Genomic DNA, 15,142 nt, shown 5'->3' with positions numbered 1-15,142 from the left:
TAAGCTTATTATTGGAAGATTGGTGAAAACCAGAGAAAGAAAAAGTTTTAACAGTTGTTCGAAGTAAGAAGTACTATTAGGGAGGAAGAGAATATTGTATAATGACAGAGGAGTAAATTCACCAGGAAGACATAGAGATTCTAAATTTGTGTACAATCAAAAATATAAATTCAAAATTTATAAAGCAAAATAAAAATTATAGAACTAAGAGGAGAAATCAAGAAAACCAAAAAAGTGGGGTAGTCTTACATACTTTTCTCTATGGCTAGTGCAATACAGATATTGAAGCTATAAAAATTGCTATAATAGTTATCCATTCCTGCATAAAAAAATCAGCACAAATTTAGTCTTAAACTACTCAATTACCTCAAAGTTTCTCTGGGTCAATAGTCCTGGCATGGCTTCATTGGGATCTCTATCTCATGTGAAAGTTGTAAGCAAGGTATTGCCAAGAGCTACAGTCCCTCCTCAAGGCTTGACTGGGATCTGCTTTCAAGATCACACATTTCTTGGCACAATTGTTTCTTGAAGCCAGTTGGACCAAGAGCCCTGGTGTCTTGCCACCTGTTGACTAGATGTAACCCTCATTTTATAGCTTGTTTTGAGGCTCAGTTTCTTGTTACATAGGTCCCCCTCATGCTGCTTGCTTTATTAAAACCAGCAAGACAAAGTCTCCTAGCAAGACCAATAGTCCGATCTTATATAACATAAACATATTCTATTCGTTGGAAGCAAGTCACAGGATCCACCAAACACCATGGGAGGGAATTACATAACTGTTTGATTGCCCAGAGGTAAAAATAATTACAGGCCATCTTAGAGTATGTCCTTCACAAATGCAATTAACCAACTGATCTAATTGACATCAGAACACTTCACCCAATGACAACTGAGTGCACAGGAATGTTTGTCAAAAGTGACCACATATTGGATCATAAAACAAACCGCAACAAATTTCAAAAGTTTTGAGACATTCAAAGTACATTATTTGACCACAGTGAAATTAAGTTAGAAATCAATAAGAAAGAGAAAACTAGAAATTCCCTCCAACTGCTTGGAGATTAAACAATGCACTTCTAAGTAATGCATGGATTTAAAAAAAATGAATAAAAATTAAAAAACAACTTAACTAGATGAAATGGAAAATAAAATATCAAACCTTGGGGAATGTAGCTAACAATGCTTAGAAGGAAATTTATAACCTTAAATACATATTGTAAGAAAGAAGAATAGTTAAAAATAAATGATCCAATCATTCTTCTCAAGCAGAAAAAAAAGAACCCATACTAAACCCACAGATAGCAAAAGTAAGATAATAAAATAATAAAATTTAAAATTAATATTCAACAGAGGAGCTCAAAAAAATTGATTATCAACTTCTTTAGTCATCAGAAGAATACAACACATATGCACACATAGGCACCACCACACAGAATGACTAACATTAAAATGACAAATAATACACTGTTCATGAGAGTGAAAATTTTTACAATCACATTGGATCATTCATTGATAGCATTTATTAAAGTTGAGCATATGCATATGCTATGATCCAGCAATTCCAGTCCTAAGTATATAGTGCACAGCAATATATACACATGTCCTCCAAAAGACATATACAAGCATCGTTTAGCAGCACTCTTGAAGTAGTCAAAAATCCTAACAGCCTAAATGTCTTTTAGCATTTGAGAAATAAACTATTGCCATGGTCTGAATGCTTGTGTGCCCCCCAAATTCACATGTTGGAATCCTAATGCCCAGTGTGATAGTTTTAAAAGGTGTGGCCTTTGGAAGGTGACGAGGTCATAAGAGCTCATCCTCATGAAAGAGATTAGTGCTCTTATGAAAGAGATCCCACAGAGTTCCCTAGCCCCTTCCATCATATGAGGATACAAGAAGTTTCCCACCTGGAATAGGGCCCTCACTTGACCTTGTTGTATCCCGATCTTTGATTTCCACTCACCAAAACTGTAGGAAATAAATTTCTGTTTTTATAAGCCACCCAGTCCCTGGTATTTTGCTATAGCAGCCTGAGCAGATGAAGGCAATTTTGTTATATTAGCATGCTTTTACAGCAATGCAGGAGGAATAAACTAATGTGACACAGAATGGCCTGGATGAATCTCAGAAACATAATGCTGAACAAACAAAGCTAGACACCCAAAGAATACATACTTTATATATCTTTTAAAAATATGTATTATTTTATAACATATAATAAGCATTAGAAATTTAAATTTTTGGCATACATAAAAAGTTTTTAAAAATCCTTATTGCAAAAACAGATTAAACAGCTAATTCTGTAAAAATTTTGCAAGTCAAAACACAATGATATACTCTATTTTTTTCTCTTGTTATAGAATTAACTCTAATTTATCATAAAAATATCTAAGTTTATGGAAAATAAATAAAAGATAAGAATAACTTCTTCATAGAAGAAAATACAGGTTGTTAAACATTTTTTAAAAGATTTATTTATTTATTTTAGAGTGGGGGAGCAGAGGGAGAGGCAGTGAGAATCTTAAGACTCCATGCTGAGTGTAGGGCCCAACTAGGGGCTCACACTCATGACTCTGAGATCAAAACCTGAGCCAAGGGGCACCTGGGTGGCTCAGATGGTTAAGCATCTGCCTTCAGCTCAGGTCATGATCCCAGGGTCCTGGAATCGAGCCCCACATCGGGCTCCTGGCTCAGCAGGGAGCCTGCTTCTCCCTCTCCCTCTGCCTCTCTCCCTGCTCATGCTTTCTCTATCTATCTCTGTGTCTCAAATGAATAAATAAAATCTTAAAAAAAAATTAAAAAAAAAAAAACCTGAGCCAAAACAAAGAGTTGGATGTTCAACTGACTACACCCCCCAGGTGCCCTGGTTGTTAAACATTTTAATGGATATTCTACCTCATTTATAATAAAAAAGCAGTAAGATATCATTTGTCAACTCTCATTTTGTCAATGTTTAAAAGGTTTGGTAACGTGTTGGGAAGGGTCTGGAGAAACAGAAATTCTCAGTGTAGTCAGTACACTGCATTATGGGACTTCTATGAATAGCAATTTAATAGCTATCAAAACAACAAATGCATATAAAGAATATGTATTCCAGATATATATTCTTTCCAGAGGATATGTATTCTCTGGAGAATCCTGACTAATAAAACTGAATAATGGATACATTATTAAATCAATTACTCTTCTGCCATTTTAATGACATGAACTAGCTCAGGATGGGGAGATGAAAGATGAGGATGGGAATATATATATATATATATATATATATATATATATGATATAAAATATCTATATGATATCCACATATATTGTGCAATATCTATATGATATTGCAGTCCAGGCCTTTGTATGTTGAGTATGATAAGATTGTCATACATAATTATTAATTAGTTCTATAGCAATATAGAAGGAGATGTTGCCAAAATGGGCTTGTCACAAAAGGAAATGAGACTTGAAATGCATAATTCATTGACAGTAAAAACTGGATCCTGAGAAGAGTATGGAGTGTAATTCACAGTAAAGAAAACAACGGAGAGAAAATTGCAAACACGGGAATAGGAAACCAAATCCCAGGGCCATTGTAACCTGCTGGTGTGCTCTCCAGAACGTTTCTTTGAAGGGAACAGTGGAAACGAATAGTGAAGCGGTCGGTCAGCCAAGATCAGATGACTGAGACCTTCAGCCCTTGAGTTAAAGTTGGGTTTTATATTTCAGTTTTCTTTTGGGGATGAAAATGGTTGCTATTAAAATTAAACACCCTTCAGGATTTATATCACCAGAGATAAAGAGCTCCATGGCTTCTTTTTGCAAAGGATTATCTAATTGGGGTGGTAGATGTGAATGCCAGTAGAGAACAGCTCTACGTATTTATTAGGACAGTTATTTTGTTGTTTCTGTTCTTGTTTTGACTGCAAAATTTCACACAATTTGGGTGGTCTACCATAAACCTATTTTCCCCCCACAAGCCCTATAAATTCTAGCGCACCATATTGCACAACACAAGGTGTTCCTGTGGAATCACAGCAGATACACTTACATATCATATAAGCATTATCTCCTCTTTTTAAAATTTGAAAAAAATTATAAATTCTAAAATTTCTTGCCTCTAGGATATTCCATAAAAAATGTTCACATAAATAAGGCATATGCACAAAATTTCTAGATGTCACAAAACAAGGTAGAGCAGTGAATTCATTTGATGATAAAATTGGGCTCTGACAAATTCTCAGCAGGCTTGAGCAATGAACTAAATCTAAAAAGATGAGGTTCAGCAGAGGCACATACAATATTCTCCATTTGAGTTAGAGAGGTCAACTGAATGAATGAGTAGGTATTTAGCAATAGCGTATGTTCAAAGGCTTTATGCCTTTAGTGAGCACAACTATAATCTACAAACTAAAAGATTCTTGATAACTTCACAGGTTCCTAGGATTCCTTTGATTCCATGTTTCTGTGAGGGTTTTGTCATTCACATATGTGTGAAATAACTATTCTACATGTAGAAGTTTTTTGGTTTTTATTTTTATTTTGTTTTGTTTTGTACACCATTCATCCTAAAAGATTTAACAGTGACTTCACATATAGAAATATCTAAATAAATGATTTTTTAAAATTTTTCTCTAGAGAATACCCCAAAGCTTTAGAAATTACATATTTGTCTAAAGTCTATTTTAAGTATTCTGGGAAGAGTATTTTTAATTTATTAACGTCATCATAGCATATGCAAATATGGGACTGCTTAGGTACACACTCATACTGGCCACTTAATATTTGCCATGATTTTTTTCCAGGGGGGGATAAATATAACTGAGATCATGAATTCATGTAATAAGCATGTGAAATAAATATAAGTGGTATGTGAAATACTGTTCCAGCTCTGCTCATCTCCTCTTCTCATGCTGACAGGAGTTTCATTTTTCTCAAGTTTAGACTAGTGCTTGACAAATGGGAGCACTCATCAGAATCTCCTCAGGACCTTTCTGTAAGACAGACTCCCAGGCTCCACCCTTAAGACATTCTGATTCAGTAGGCGAGGGAGGGGACCTGAGAATTTGCATTTCTTTTTTTTTTTAAGATTAATTTATTTATTTGCAAGAGAAAGAGAGCATGAGTGGGAGGGGCAGAGGGAGAGGAAGAAAAAGAATCTCAAGCAGACCACCACCCCACCCTCAACGTTGAACATGGAGCTTGCCACAGGGTTCCATCCCAAGACCCTGAGATCATGACCTGAGCTGAAATCAAGAGTCAGATGCTTAACTTACTGAGCCACCCAGGCAGCCCTAGATAATTTGCATTTCTAACAGGTGCTACTGATACTATCAGTTAGTGGACCACACTTGAGTAGCAAAGGCTCTAGATATCTTCCAGTCATTATCTCATGGGATAGTTCTTCCTCTTTCTATTGCAAAGGATCTTTTCTCCCTTAATGTGACCAATGGTAATGAGCATAACTATATTCATGGTTTACTCATCTCAGGAAATATGTAATCATCTAACAGAGGTCTTGAGATGCTTCAATTCAAAAAAGTCAATTAATGGTGAAGATTTCCTACATCACAGAGGATGTATAGCTTGAGTGTATGGGGCTTTCAGTGACTCCAGCAGCAGCCAGTGCTAAATCTGGGTGGATCAGTATGTGAACAATGTTTTCCCCATTTTGAAGGCTAATAAAGATGAAGACAAATCTATAGATAAATCAAAGCAGTTTAAAATACATACATATATATAGAAAACATATATATGTTTTCTAACCAACTGCAAATCAGATTGAGCTTTTCCAGAACCTCACGTATCAGGATGTGTAACAGATGTCAACCAAAGTGACAGGGTTTAGGATGATGTTCCTGAATTAAAGGGCAGATGCCAGTTTCAAGTGACATGTTTTCTGTAACCTACTGTCTCTCTTTGTTTATGCTTCAGATACAATCTGTAAAGAAACTGTTCCTCTATTATTTTGGGGTAGGGTGCAGAAATATAGCTAGATCTCAAATTTAGCTTGTCATTTGCCTTCTTGAAAGGAGATATTATTTATGTTTATAGTAAAGTATTTGAAATGTCATTTAATAGGAAAACAAATGGCAGTAAGATTCTCATGAGTAAAAAAAAAAAAAAAGAGGCATTTGGAACTTTGAGTTAGACATTTTTATCTTACCACACTTTAAGCCACATACTTTTATTCTAATTGTAAAAATTATCTCTCTTGATATATCTTTTCCATTATTTTTTCAAAGAAAATTCATCAGCTGGGTTAATGATGACACAAAATTTTAATATATGCATTAAACATTTAAGTTTTAATATGTTAACATGTCATAAAATGTGAATAATAACAATGTTTTATATATGAAGTGAAAACATATTTTATGTTAGAAATAGTTATAATGCCTGGAAAGTGACTTATATCCATAACAATTTCATTTAAATATTGCTTTTGCTCCCCATCTATCTTAGATGCAATTTTATAGTCCTTTTAAAAAATTCATTTCAGTGTGACCTCTTGGAGCCTGCAACTTAGTGCCTCTAGCCTACATATCCAATTGCACTTGTACTTGCTCCTATTCAATTACCTTTTAACATGCAGAGAGCAGCTAGCATCCAGGTTTGAACTGCATTTACTGTTCTGAAACTCTCCAAGAATTACAACTTTGGTTCAATTCCATTGAAATAAGAAAGAAGGGCAAAAAGAAATCTATCAGCCTACTCAGCTGTTAGATCTCATGGATAGTTTTACACATCCTGAGTCTGAGCTCTTACCTGGCCCTAGAATGGACTTTAGAAACTTTATTCTGAAAATCATAGAAATGCATTCTTACAAGGTCTCTTGAAGAATCTCCATGGTTCTCACATGAGGAAACAAAAAAATAGTTTCCCAAGGGAGGAAGGAACTATAATATCACAGAAAAGAACCAGACACTTGCCCTTCCTTCAGAGATTACACTTTCAGATAGTACCCTAAGTATCAGTTATTACATCTATAAAAATGGATGTTAATTATGTCTTCCTTTATGAAGATGTAATAATAAAGTGAGGAAATATATCAGTACAATGTTTAAAAAGATCCCAAATTTAAAAAAAAGAAAAAAAAAAGAAATCCAGGCATTCATACTAAAAGGCATCTATCACGAGCCTAATAGATTAGGGATTTGCCACACATGCTTTCTATATGTTAGGGTTTCACCTCCAGTATGTTGCTGATGCCTCTAAAACCTTGGCAGAAAATTTACCATTTTTTTGTGTACTATAAACCCATCCCAGTAGAGATGGGTCAATATCTAACTGCTGCCTTGCCATGTTGCCTTTCAACAGAGGGAAAAAATTCATGAAATTTATTCATGAAAACTCACACCAACAGAACTCTGCCAGAATATATTAAGTTTGAATTTTATTAGATTATAAATAACTCAACTGACTACAAAATTCCTTTGACAGATTGCTTTTGGCATTGGTTATAAGCATGGCAGAGAGTTTCTTTCTACTATGTCTATTTTAAACTATGTAGATAGGATCTTGGGCAAATAAATTCCATTCTTAAAGATTTGTTACAAATATATCAAGTCTTATCAAAGCTCTGAAATAAAGAATAATCCATTTTCCCCCATCAAAACTCATAAGCCCCCAAAAGAATCTGATAAACTTGATCAATAATGTTCAATGGTTGAGAAGGATTATTGCATTTCCTCTCATGGAGTGATTTGAACTGTTTTAGAAGACAAAGTCTTTAGCCAAAGAAATGATTTCCTAATCATAGATTTCCAGATTTCAACGACAAGATGCGTGAAGATGGAATCTTAAGATGAACCATGTTCTGATGTCGTTAGCAACTCCTTACTTCAGCTGCATGTAATGTAGTTCCTCCGGATACCTTTTACTCACATTCCTTCTTTATAGCTGTGGCTACTTTGGGCTGAAGAGTGATCGGATAGATAGATGTATGATGCCAATTCATAGATTCAGTTTGGGTGAAGCCCTGGTATTGCCACTGGGCTATGCTAAGGTGTCTTCCCCAAAGAATGCAAGAGTGTTAGCCATCGATCTTGTCATCTCATCCAACCACTCTCACAAATTTACTAGCATTCTTTCTCTCTTTATAAATATCTTGTGTTTTGGCATGGTTCCATCACCAACTGTATCTCATTAATTTCACTTGAATCCGTATAGAGAGGAAATACAACAAACCTACAAAATATGCCCACTCCTGCTTGATTTCACCATAAACCTGAATGTATTCTTTGCTTATAACTGGAAGTGAAGCAATTCCACAAACACCTTCACTGATTTGTGTCCAACTCTTCTTTCTGACCTTACACTGCTGCACTCAGGGTCTTATGCCCATGGTGATGATGCATTAAAGAAAGAGGATGTGAAAACAGGCAAGACCCGAGAATATTCTTTTTTTCCAGAATGTTTTGTAATCCCTGGCTAAAATGAATCATTGTGTTTTATAATGAGAATAAAAATGTCATTGAAATAGCTCAACAGACTTCTTTAGAACATAAAATATCTATTAAAAACAATAATGTACTTTAACAATTTAAGAGTTGGTGAACAAAAACACATGGGTTATAGTTTTCTTAAAATTGTACTATGATTTCAAAACTAAATGAAAATTAAATTTGGGAAACATTTATTTGGGAAAATATAAAAACAAGTTGGACTGATTATCCAAGATATTCAACAAATTCTAAAATAAAATAAGTAAGCTTAAAAATATACATTAATTTTACTAAATTTTACATATTTACTCAGAGACACCAATAAGCTAAAGCATGAGTATCTCTGTCCCCACCTAACAACAGAGGATAATAAAAGAGCTTAAAATAACATCATTTCCAATGAATACAAATAAAATAAAATTAACTTTATGATTTTAGGCTGTAAACACTTTTCATCATCCCAAATGGAAAAGCTCTCATCCATCTATAATTTATTAGTACTTTTTACATTTATTTGCTACTTATAATTTATTGTCCAGTATTTGCTGTTTTTGTCACATGCAGTGACATTTTCCTGTATTACTGCTACCTCCTATACAGCAGGGCACAAGTCAAGATGTATTTTTTTTAAGATGTATTTTCCAAAAATAGATCTTTTTAGTGAAACTTTAGAGAATTTTAATTATACAATAAAATAAAGAGGAATTTTACAGATTTAAATCTAACATTTAAATATTGTATAGAACATTTACATCTAAGAGTCATCAAAATATCTTTTTTTTACTTTAATTGTTTCATGTTAATAAAACCTTATTCTGTATTTTATTTGATATAGAAACCATAATTTACCATTTGAAACTTTAAAAACTGAAATATTTTCCAGCCTTTGTTCTTGGCTGAATCAATGCCAAACTTTACAAATATCTTGTCCTGAATCTTTTAACTCAGATACTGGTTTTGTGCCACCATCTTTATTTAAAGTCTGAGATAATTCATCTCAAGATATTAGCATTCTATTTTCATGAGATAACAGGGAATGAAAGAGAGAAAGGGAAAGAGACAAAGAATTAGGAGTAGGAAGAGGAGGAAAACAAGAGGAGAAGGGAGAAGAAGAGGGAAGAAAGGAAAGAGAAAGGAGGGAGGTAGTAGGGAGAGAGGGAAAGAGAATACAAAAGAGGGAGGGTGAGAGGGAAGAAAGGGAACAGTAGAGGGGTGCCTGGTTGCTCAGTAGGTTAAGCTTCTGACTCTTGATTTTGACTCAGGTCAAGATCTCAGGGTTGTGAGATCAAGTCCTGCGTCAGGCTCCACACTCAGTGGGGAGTCTGCTTAAGATTCTCTCTCTCCCTCTCCCTCTGACCATCCCCCTGCTCATACTCTCTCTCTCTCTCATAAATAAATAAATCTTAAAAAAAAAAAAAAAGGAAAGGGAACAGTAGAGGGAGAGGTGTGATTATTGTCTTCTTATTGGGAGCTGAAAACCCCTGGGTTTAGACTCTTCCTAATATAGAAGGATTCTTTTTTATCTGCTCACATTTTGGTGATGGTAATTGGGGAGAAGGGTAAAAATTCAATGTTCTTTGATTGTTCACTCATTTCTTTGCTTCACTAAAGAAAATAGTAAAACAGCCCATCCTACTTTCTAAGGGGTTTTATTTTTGTCTTTCTTCTTTAATATCTTCCCTTCCTTCTATAGGAGAAAATTATGCAAAATGTATCAATTTGATTTTTTTAAGTAAAACTGTGTCCTTATGATATTCGATGTTCTATTGTTATTCAAGTAGGCATTCTTTAATATTCTTTGATATCCAATATCTGTCGTGGAGCCTGATGTAGGTGGAAATTCAATGAGTCCTATTTGAATATAGTCATTCATTTCAAGTTTTTCTCCTAATAGCAAATATATGCACATTTTCTTCCTGAGTAGAAATCAAACAAAGTGGTTGACTCTTTAATTAGGAGAATTTTTTTAACCACACCAAAGTCCTTTCCTATGGATATATTCTGACAGCACAACTATTTTATCTAGAATTTTTCTTTGTAATGATATTTACTGCATTGCAGTTTTATATAAAATTATTTTTAGGTTAACCAAAGGTCTTTGACTATAGACATTTTATCCCTCATTTAAATAATAAACAGATAATGCCTCTATCAGAGATTCTCCACATATGAGTAGATTGGAAATTTATGCTGGGGCTCCTCCACTTCCATTGATGGGATGAAGCTAACCTAGTGCTTACAGGGAAATTTATAGCTTTAAAACCTATACTAGAACACGAAACTTCAACCTTAAAAAATAGAAAAAGAAGAGCAAACTAAACCCAAATCAAGAAGAAGAAATAATAAAGACTAGAACAAAAACCAGTGAGACAAAAAGCAGAGAAACAATACAGAAAATTAATGAACACAAAAGCTGATTCTTTGACAAGATCAATAAAAATAACAATACCTTAGGTAGAAACATCAAGAAAAAAGATAACACACAAATTACCAAAATTGGGAATGAAAGAAGGGACATTCCTATAGACCTTAAAGAAATTAAAAGGATTATAAGGGATCACTAAGAGCAACATTACACAGATAAATTAGACAAGTTAGAATAGAATGACAAATTCCTAGAAAGACACAATCTACTAAAATTGACTCAAGACAAAACAGGAAATCTGAATAGATATATTATAAATAAAAAATTGAATTAGTAATAAAAATATCTGCTTATCAAGAAAACTCAAGCTCAGACAGTTTTGCTGGGAAATGTTATCAAATATTTAAAGAAGGAATAACAATTCATCAAAAATTTTTTTAGAAAAATGGAGGAAGAGGAAAGACTTCCCAACTCATTCTATTAGGTTAGTACTTCTCTGGTACTTTAGCCAAATGAACGCATTACAAATTATGGAACAATATCTCTCATGACTATAGACACAAAATTTCCCAATGACATATTAGTAAATTGAATCCAGCAACAAATTAAAAAGTATTATAAACCTTGACAAAGTGGAATTCATACCAGAAATGCAAGGTTTAATTTAAGAACCCCAAACAAGATAATATACTCTATTAATATAATAAACGGCAAAAATTACATGAAAATCTCAATAGACACAGAAAAAGCAAATCCAATACCTATTTATATAAAAAAATCTTAACAGATAAGAAATATAAGAGAATTTCCTTAACCTGATAAAAGGCATCTACAAAAGAAGCAAACAAGCAAACAAAAGCTTATAACTAACATCACATATAACCGTGAAATTTTAAATGAATTCCCTAAGATTAAGAACAAAGCAAGAATGTTCATTCTCACCACTTCTGCTTAAACTTGTGCAGAAGTTTGTGGCCAGAAGAGGCAGGCACAAAAATAAATTCCAAATTGGAAGGAAGAAGCAAAACTGTCTTTATTTGTAGATGACATGATCTTGTATACAAAAAATCCCAAAGAACACCTTCACCCCCACCCAACCTCCCTAAAAAACAACAACAACAAAAAATAACAACTATTAGAACTAATAAATGAATTCAGCAAGGTCACAGGACATAAGATATATATATTTCTATGTACTAGTAATGAATATATACAAATGAAATTAAGAAAACAATTTCATTCACAATAGAAATAAAAAGATGAAAATACCTAAGGATAAATTTAACAAAAGAAATACAAGACTATACAACATTGATAGAAAAATTAAATAAGGTCTAAATAAAGGAGAGACATTTCATGTTCATGAAAAACTCGTAGATTATATCAACTTGTGAGAAACATAGATGGTATAAAGTGCACCAATTCAGATCGATGATATGAAGGTCATGATAATACATTAAGGAGCAAGAAGAGTATCATTTCTCATGATTTAAATGCTAGTGCTTCTTTTTTCCTTTAATCTCATTCAATCTGTTTTAAAAAATCATTTCTAATATATGATCATTCTGAACACACCAGTAGAGGAAATTTACCATATCCTCATTTGTTTTAACGACATCAAGTGAGTTTCTTCAAAGTAGAGGTTCTGAAATTGCATGTGTCTGTATTTGTTTTCCTTTTTTTCTCCTTTCTTGACTTGGTGTTCCAGTTAATTTCTTGAGTTGAGACATTACTGACAGATTTTGTTCTATTTATTAAAAATATTTTCCACTAAGGATAGAAGTAGGCATACTCTTAACTCCCGAGAAACTAGATTTCTAAATTATTTCCAAAAATTGGGAAATCAGATGTTTTCCCAAACTAACAAGGCAACTAATAACCTTATCTGACCCTGATGAGGCTTTTAAGAATTGGTTTATATAAGGAAAAAAAAGTTCATATACACCAGAGACACATGCTTGTCATAAATGTGAAAAACATGCAGTTATTCAACCTGAATTGAAATTTTAAATTTTGACATAGTTCATTAATGAAGACACTATGTGTTTTTTAGAAATAATATGTTCTTATCATAGCTCTTAGACTTCCAGCTGTTTTTTAATAACAATAAATGTATTGTGAGGAAAGTTTTACTTAGCTTTTGTTTTGTGTGTATCCTTTTCAGACCACTAGTACCTGCTTCTTGTTAAAAGTAATTAACAATACTGAGAAAATGCCTTGAGAATAGTAAAATTAGAATAGGATGCTAATAATTAGGAAAAAAACAAAGTTTATTTTTATTCCTGTTCTTTTAATGCTAAAGTCACATAAATGTGTACCTGTTAATAATAAGATCTTATTGAATTTTTAATACTTTCCTTCCCTTATTAAACCAGTGATTTAGGGTTTTTCCTCTTAACATTTAAGAAAGCTAATTTTTTTTCTTCTAAAAAAATCTTCTCCAACTAACTTCCAATAAACTGCATGGTTTTTAGTAAAAAGTTTGTTAATGTTCCTGTTCCATGCTCCACTCCTACTGAGTGATGTCTGGCAGGTGGATTAGCCTGTCTCCACTTCAGTTTCCAAATCCACAAATTTGTAGTGATATTATCTCTTTTATTGGGTGATTGTGATAATAAATTGATATATTGCACACAAAACAGGTAGAAAATATAGATAAATAAAAGTATTAATAGTTAAGTTTAAACTAAGAGAGTTCAAGGAATAAACACACATACACACACACACACAAGGAAATATTATTCAGCCATAAAAAAGAAGAAAATGCTTCCATCTGCAGCAACATGGATGGACTTTGAGGATATTACGCTAAATAAAATGTCAGACAAAGACAAATACTTTATGAGCTCACATATATGTAGAATCTGAAAAAACAAAAACAAAACCCTCACAGAAACAGAGAACTGATTGGAGGTTGGCAGAGGCACAGGGTAGTAGGTGGGGGAAATGGGGGAAGGTGGTCAAATGGTACAAACTTCCTATTATAAGATAAATAGGTTTGGAATATAATGGATAGCACGGTAGTTGTAGTTAACAATACTGTATTGTATATATGAAAGCTGTCAAGAGAGTAGCTCTTAAAAGTTTTTATCACAAGAAAAATGTAAGAATGTGAGATGATGCATGTTAACTAAACTTACTGTGATAAAAATTTTATAATATATACATAGATTAAATCATCATGTTGTACACATTAGATTTATACAATGATATATGTCAATTATATCTCAATAAAGCTGATAAAAAGCTGTTGCTATCTCACATGAATGGTCATTTTATAATTTAAAAACATGATTCTGACAATAAAAAATGAATTATGTGGTAGTTAATTGTTTATTTTTCTGATTCTTTTTCACTTGATCTAGTTAAAGATGATGGATTATGTTTTGTACATACCTTGGAACCACATGAGATGCCTTCTCAAAAGTTCTCAGGCATTTTTATGCTACTCTAAATGTTTAATTCAAAATCATAATCTTGGGATTGAAAATTCTAATTTAATCCATTTCACTCCATCCAAACAGATCAAGGTTTAAATCATAGCATTTCCACATCCTGTTATCCTGAACTTCCCTGTGCCTCAGTTGTCTCATCTGTAATACAGATTAAAATAGTTCATCCTTTGGATTGGTTTCAAGGACAATACTTATTATGTATCTTAACACAATACTTAACACATACCAAATGTTTAACAATTTTTTTTCACCAAACAAGTTTTTTTCTCTTTTCATTGTTCTTTTCTTTTTCTCCTTCCTCCTTCTTTTCTTTCTCTCATTGATCACCTTATATTCTCTTCTATTCTATAAGCCTTTTATTCCAAATCTTCTGTGTTTTTTTTATATTTATTTATTTATTTATTTATTTATTTTAGTTTCTCGGGCCATCAATCATTTACCAAGTGCCTTTCATTGCCTCTTATTGTGATAATTCCTGATGAGAAAAAAATAGACCTAACTCTAACTTCTCTAACTTCTAGAAGAGGTCTAACTCTCTAACTTCATACAGATTATATTGATTATATTGATAGAGGAGGCAGATATTCATTAAATCATCATACAAACATGCAAGATTACCCCTGTGACAAGAGCTACAAGAGAGAGGTACAATCATGTTCTGAGAACACATAATAGGAAAAGTGACCTAGTCAAAGAATTGAAGCAGGTTTTCCTGAACAAGAGATACTTGCCCAGAGTGCTGAAGGATGATTTAGAACAAGTAGGTAAAAATTCAAGAAAGAATATATCACTGTGCAATGATTCATGCACAAAGCACCATGGGGAAGAAAAAAGCATGCATGATGTGCAGGATCAAAAGAGCCAACATAGCTAGAATATCTGGAGAA

This window comes from Mirounga angustirostris, unplaced genomic scaffold (genome assembly GCF_029215605.1).
Source record: "Mirounga angustirostris isolate CCGP_5_RB_7025 unplaced genomic scaffold, mMirAng1.0.hap1 SCAF_8, whole genome shotgun sequence".
In the NCBI taxonomy this organism is placed as follows: domain Eukaryota; kingdom Metazoa; phylum Chordata; class Mammalia; order Carnivora; family Phocidae; genus Mirounga; species Mirounga angustirostris.
The sequence above is the reverse complement of the archived record's forward strand: the minus strand, read 5'-3'. Positions refer to the sequence as shown.